At 40.4% G+C, this 6685-nt stretch overlaps 1 pseudogene; it reads left to right on the top strand.

Annotated features, from left to right (window-relative positions):
* The window catches only part of LOC105510660, a 31276-nt pseudogene that overhangs the window by 14145 nt on the left and 10446 nt on the right, over positions 1 to 6685 (top strand).

Below are 6685 nucleotides of genomic sequence, written 5' to 3'. Positions count from 1 at the left end.
CCCCATGTTGGCCAGGCTGGTCTCAAACTCCTGACCTCAGGTGATCTGTCTGCCTCAGCCTCTCAAAGTGCTGGGACTACAGGCATGAGCCACCGCACCTGGCCTTAAAACTGGATCTTTGAAAAGACGAACAAAGTTGATAAACTAGTTCAACTGATCAAGAAAAAAAGAAGACTCAAATTAACAATGAAAGGGAAATTAAAAAGGGGACATTACCACAGATACTTCAGCTGTGAGAAGGATAATAAGGGACTATTATAAACAACTTATGCCCACATACTCTAAAACTTAGATGAAATGGGCAAATTCCTTGAAAGACACAGAGTACAATTCTTACTGTAGAAGAAATTAAAACAGTCCCATATTTACTTGAAACATTAAATTTGTAATTTAAAAATCTTTCCTCAAAGAACACACCAGAACATTTGGCTTCACTGGTGAATTCTAGAAAACATTTAAGAAAAAAAAAATCCATAAACTTTCTTTAAATTGAGGAAAAAGTAACACTTCTCAAGACATTTCCTAAGTCTAGTAGTACCCTGATACTTAAACTAAACAAAGGCATTACAAGAAAATAAAATTACATACTAATATACTTCATGGACATAGATGGAAAAAAATTCTAGACAAAATTTTAACAAATTGAATTCAGTAATATATAAAAAGGATAATACGTCATGATCACATGGGCTTTATTCCAGGAATTCAAGGGTAATTTGATAAAACAGATGATAAAACCCATGTAAGTATCTCAACAGATATAGAAAAAGCATGTGAGGCCAGCCTCGTGGCTCACGCCTGTAATCCCAGCACTTTGGAAGGCCAAGGCAGGTGGATCACTTGAGGTCAGGAGTTTGAGACCAGCCTGGTCAACATGGCGAAACCCCATCTCTACTAAAAGTACAAAAAAAAAAAAAAAAAAAAGAAGAAGAAGAAGAAGAAGGGGGAGGAGGGGGAGGAGGAGGAAACCAGAGATTCAGAGCATGAGGGGTACTCAACTCACTGTTGCTGGGACGGGTGGGGACATGAAAAGCATGAGAAAGAATGAAGGCAGCCTCTAGGAGTAAAGATATCGCCAAGTGACCACCAGGGAGGAAACAGGATCCTCAGTCCTACAATTGCAAGAAACTGAGTTCTACCAACCCGAATGAGCTTGGAAGTAGATTCTCCCCTAGAACCTCCAGATAAGAGCCTAGTCTTGCTAACACCTTGGTTTCAGCCTTATGAGAACCCTAAACAGAAAACCCAGCCTAGCTTCCCTAGACTGCTGACCCACAGAGCTGTTAGATAATAACTAGGTGTTGTTTTACGAAACTACATTTGTGGTGACTTGTTACTATAACAATAGAAAACTAATACAGTGGCTGGGCATGGTGGCTCACGCCTGGAATACCAACACTTTGGGAAGCTGAGGCAGGAGGATTGCTTGAGCCCAGGAATTTGAGACCGGCCTGGGCAACGTGGTGAGATCCCTATCTCTAATTTTTTTTTTTTAAATAACAAAATAAAACTAATACAGGGAGACCAGGCCTGTCTTTGGGGGGTCCCTTGACCAAGAGCTCAGTCCTAAGCTACCTCAGCTATTAATTGCTGTACATCTAAGCATGTCTGGAGGGTTTGGAGTGGGGGTGGGGGGCTAGGCCAGAGACAGAAAGACTAAAGGAGGGAGAATCATTTTTCATAAAGGTCAGAAAAGCTTCTCTCAGAAGAGAAATACACCCTACAAGGCTGTTCCAAGGACCCAGCCCTGCGGGTGAGGAGCAGCAGGAGAGCCCCTCGTGTGTGGAGACGGTTTCGATCCTATGAGGGCACAGGATGAAAGCCCTCCCCAGGGAATATGTGACCGCTGGCTTTAGGCCCACAGGACAAGCGAGGGACAGAAACTGACTGAGGAAGGGTCAGGTGGACTAATTGGGAATCACATGTGAGATCCCTTGGGGATTCCCTAAGCTGGTTGAGAGGGATTTGAGAGGCTCTAAGATTCCTGCAATTCTGTGGAAGAGACTGAGTCAGAGAAACACTGTTTTATTCATGCTCTTTATGATGTAATTATATTCTGTTCCCCAAGCTGGTATGGCTTGGAGAAACGGAGTGCCCAAGGCCTACTAATCCCCAAGGGCAAAATAAAAAATTTTAAAGAGTCAGAAATGGCTAGGCGCGGTGGCTCACGCCTGTAATCCCAGCACTTTGGGAGGCCGAGGCAGGAGGATCATCTGAGGTGAGGAGTTCGAGATCAGCCTGGCCAACATGGTGAAACCCTGTCTCTATTAAAACTACAAAAATTAGTTGGGCATGGTAGTGGGTGCCTGTAGTCCTAGTACTCAGGAGGCTGAGGCGAGAAAATCGCTTGAACCCAGGAAGTGGAGGTTGCAGTGAGCCGAGATTGAGCCGTTGCACATTGCACTCCAGCCTAGGCAACAAGAGTGAAACTCCATCTCAAAAAAAAAAAAAAAAAGTCAGAATGGCGGTGTAGGAAGAGAAATACAAAGGGGATGGCTTTGAGTCAGACACAGCTGGGTACTAACCCTTCCTCCAGCGGCTTGCACAGGTTTCTTTAGCTTTCTGAGATTTAGTTTCAAACCCCAAAAATAAAGAGATGATAAAAGGAACTATATCACAAAGGACTATGAAGAAACAGAAGGCAGGTTATTTATTGATCATCACATCACATGAGGAAAAATACATTCCATACTATATTTTCCAATTCAAAAACCCTGATTTTTCCTACTTTAACATCTTCAAATCATTCAAACATGCAGCAGTTCTGAGACACTTTTATTGCTTGCACTTGCAAAATCAGTGTTACTCGTTAGGGAGAAAATTCCAAAGGCAAAATATGAAGTGTCCTATTAAGAAATCCTGGCCAGGCACAGTGGCTCATGTCTGCAATCCCAGCACTTTGGGAGGTCGAGGTGAGCAGATCACTTGAGGTCAGGAGTTCAAGAACAGCCTGGGCAACATGGTAAAACTCCATCTCCACTAAAAATACAAAAAAAAAAAAAAAATTAGCCAGACATGGTGGCACACGCCTGTAATCCCAGCTACTCGGTAGGCTGAGGTGGGAGAATCGCTTGAACCTGGGAGGCAGAGGTTGCAGGAAGCCAAATCATGCCACTGCACTCCAGCCTAGGTAACAGAGCAAGACTCAGTCTCAAAAAAAAAAAAGGAAAAGAAAAAGAAATGCTGCCTCTTCAACCTCTTGCTAACACTGAGTATACAATCTTGTGTCAAAAAAACACAGACATCAACAATGCTGAGCCATGGTGATTCAGAAGAACCAGACTCTAATTGTGGAGAAGTCTTAGGAGAGCCATAACCAATTTATTTTGCTTGTATTTGTTTTTTATGTGTACACAAGAGAGACATAGGATCAAAGAAAATTTGTCTAAATAAGTCTAAAAGAGCCCTTCAATAAGTACAAAAACTTCTTAAAATTTTCAAGTGATGAAAAGATGCCGAGAAAATACAAGCATTATTTATTATGCCCAGCTAACTTCTAGGAAAATCAAGGTCTAGGGAATATTCACAGTGTAGCCAAGGCCTTATAGCAGCAAACAGCAGAACTAAGAAATGAAGCAAATGGTCTCAGGCCTACCACAGAGGCCAGTTTGGTGTGGCTGGCATCTATCAGCTATGTCCTAAATTCTTCACAAGAAGCCTGAGAAATGTGACCTTAGCCTACCAGAGGTATTACACTTCAGTTTTGTCCGCTGAGAGTATGTGTTTACACATACACACAACATTCAAACAGAGGAATTGGTTGAGAAATGTAAAAACACTGTGAAGAACAACCTTCCGAGGAAAATAATAAAGCCACTTGCATTTGTCCCTCAAGGGCAAAGCTTGAGAAGATATGTTTGCAGACCCTTATAAAAGACTGGGGTTTCCTAAGCCCAGGGTTCATTGACTGGAATGCAAATTTACTGTATGTTTAGCATCCACTGACTACTGACTGTGGTATGAGTTATAAGGTTCTTTGTCTTTGACCCAGGATGCACAAGTTCAGAGTCTTTTTTTTCTTTACTTTTTATACCATCAATAGAGGCAGACAAAAAAGTCTTGAATCTTCTACTAGCGTAAAATTGTGGCAGGCTAATTTGTATTCTTGCAAGTAGAACATTACCTCAGAACCTTCATGGTTCTTATTAACTATGTGAAGTTGGTTTTCTGTGTGTTTTTTTGTTTGTTTGTTTTTTGTTTTGTTTTGTTTTGTTTTTCTGAGACAGAGTCTCACTCTGTTGCCTACGCTGGAGTGCAGTGGCACAATCTCGGCTCACTGCAACTTCCACCTCCCGGGTTCAAGTGATTCTCATGTCTCAGCCTCCCAAGTAGCTGGGATTACAGGCATGCACCACCGCACCCAGCTAGTTTTTGTATTTTTAGTAGAGATGGGGTTTCACCATGTTGACCAGGCTGTTCTCCAAATCCTAACCTCAAGTGATTCGCCTGCCTCGGCCTCCCAAAGTGTGAAATTATAGGTGTGAGCCACTACACCTGGCCTATGTGAAGTTTTATACCATTATTTGGAGTTAGACTGTGATAATTTAAAGATGTACATGGTAGACTCTAGAGCAATCATTCAAAAGTAAAATACAGATAGAGCTAATAAGCCAAAAGTAGGGATAAAATAAAATCATTAAAGTATTTTATGAATTAAAAAAGAAGTAAAAAAAGATAAAACAAGGAAAAAGGGACAAAGAACAGTAGGGACAAACAGAAAACAAATAGCAAGATGGTGTATTTAAATACAACCATATTTATAGTTACATTAAATAAAAATGGCCCAAACTCTCCAATTAAAAGGCAGAGATGTCAGACTATATAAAAAGTCTACCTAAATAAGCTCTAAATATAATGCATAGGTAGGTTAAGAGTAAAAGAATAGAAAAAATATAATATATATGAAGCAAACACTAATCATGAAAAAAGCTGAAATGGATGTATCAATTTGTGCGAAGTGAACTTCAGGAGAAAGGATTATAAGCAGAAATAAAGACTGACATTTTATGATGAGAAGTTTATGTCATCAAGAAGACATAACTAAATATGCATACATCAAGTAATAGAGCTTCAAAGTACATGAAAAAAGAACTGACAGACTGAAAGACAAAATAGACAAATCTACAATTTCAGTTGCAGATTTCAACACTTATCTCTTACTAATTGACAGAACAAGGAGATAGAAAACCAGTAAGTATATAAAATATTTAAATAATACTATTAAATAACTTAACCTGACATACAGTTACAAAACATGATACCCAGCACTGGCAGAATACATATCTTGTTCAAGGGTACATAGAACATTCACAAATACAGATCATATTCTAAGCCATATACAATCTCAATAAACTTATAAGGAATGAAATTATACAAAATATATTCTCTGAGCATGACAGAATTAAATTAAAGAGGAGGGCCAGGTGCGGTGGCTCACGCCTGTAATGTAATCCCAGCACTTAGGGAGGCCAAGCGGGGCAGATCACAAGGTAAAGAGTTTGAGACCAGCCTGGCCAACATGGTGAAACCCCATCACTACTAAGAACACAAAAATTATCCGGGTGTGGTGGCGCATGCCTGTAATCTCAGCTACTCGGGAGGTGGAGGTAGGAGAATTGCTTGAACCTGGGAGGTGGAGGTTGCAGTGAGCTGAGATCGTACCACTGCACTCAGCCTGGGTGACAGAGTAAGACCCTGTCTTGGAAAAATAATTAATTAATTAAAGAGGAAAAAAGAAAAATATCTAGATAATCCCTACATACTGAGAAATTAAGCAGTATACTTCCATGTAACCCAAGAGTTAAAAAAGAAATTGCGTTGATGGCTGAGCATGGTGGCTCACACCTATAATCCCACTTTGCAAGGCCAAGGTAGGTGGATCACCTGGGGTCAGGAGTTCGAGGCCAGCCTGATCAACATAGGGAAACCCCATATCTACTAAAAATACAAAATTTAGCCAGTGTGGATGGCTGTAATCCCAGCTACTCAGGAGACTGAGGCAGGAGAATCCCTTAAATCTGGGAGGTGGAGGTTGCAGTAAGCCAACATGGCGTCACTGTACTCCAGGCTTGGTGACAGAGTAAGACTCTGTCTCAAAAAGAAAGAAAAGAAAAGAAAGAAAGAAAGAAAGAAAGAAAGAAAGAAAGAAAGAAAGAAAGAAAGAAAGAAAGAAAGAAAGAAAGAAAGAAAGAAAAGAAAGAAATTGCACTGAAAAATAGAAAATATTTATTACTGAATGAAAATAAAAACACAATAAGCAAAAATTTATAAGACACATCTAAAATGGTGCTAATAAATTAGAGAGTAATATATAGCTTTAATTGGTTACTTTGGATAAGAAGTGCCTAAAAGCAGTGTTCTAAGCCTCTATATTAAGAAACTAGAAAAAAAGAGCAAAATACACCCAAAGTAAATGGGAAGGAAATCATAAAGAGCAGAATTAATGAAATAGAAAATGGACAAAGAGAGCAGGTGCAGTGGCTCTTGCCTGTAATCCTAGCACTTTGAGAGGCCAAGGCGGGCAGATTGCTTGAGCCCAGGAGTTTGAGACCAGCCTGGCCAACATGGTGAAACCCTGTCTCTACTAAAAATACAAAAATTAGTTGGGCATGGTAGTGGGTGCCTGTAGTCCTAGTACTCAGGAGGCTGAGGCGAGAAAATCGCTTGAACCCAGGAAGTGGAGGTT

The sequence above is a fragment of the Colobus angolensis genome, unplaced genomic scaffold (genome assembly GCF_000951035.1).
Source record: "Colobus angolensis palliatus isolate OR3802 unplaced genomic scaffold, Cang.pa_1.0 Scaffold19, whole genome shotgun sequence".
Lineage (NCBI taxonomy): Eukaryota > Metazoa > Chordata > Mammalia > Primates > Cercopithecidae > Colobus > Colobus angolensis.
Note: the sequence above shows the minus strand (reverse complement) of the source record. Positions and strands in the feature narration are given on the sequence as shown.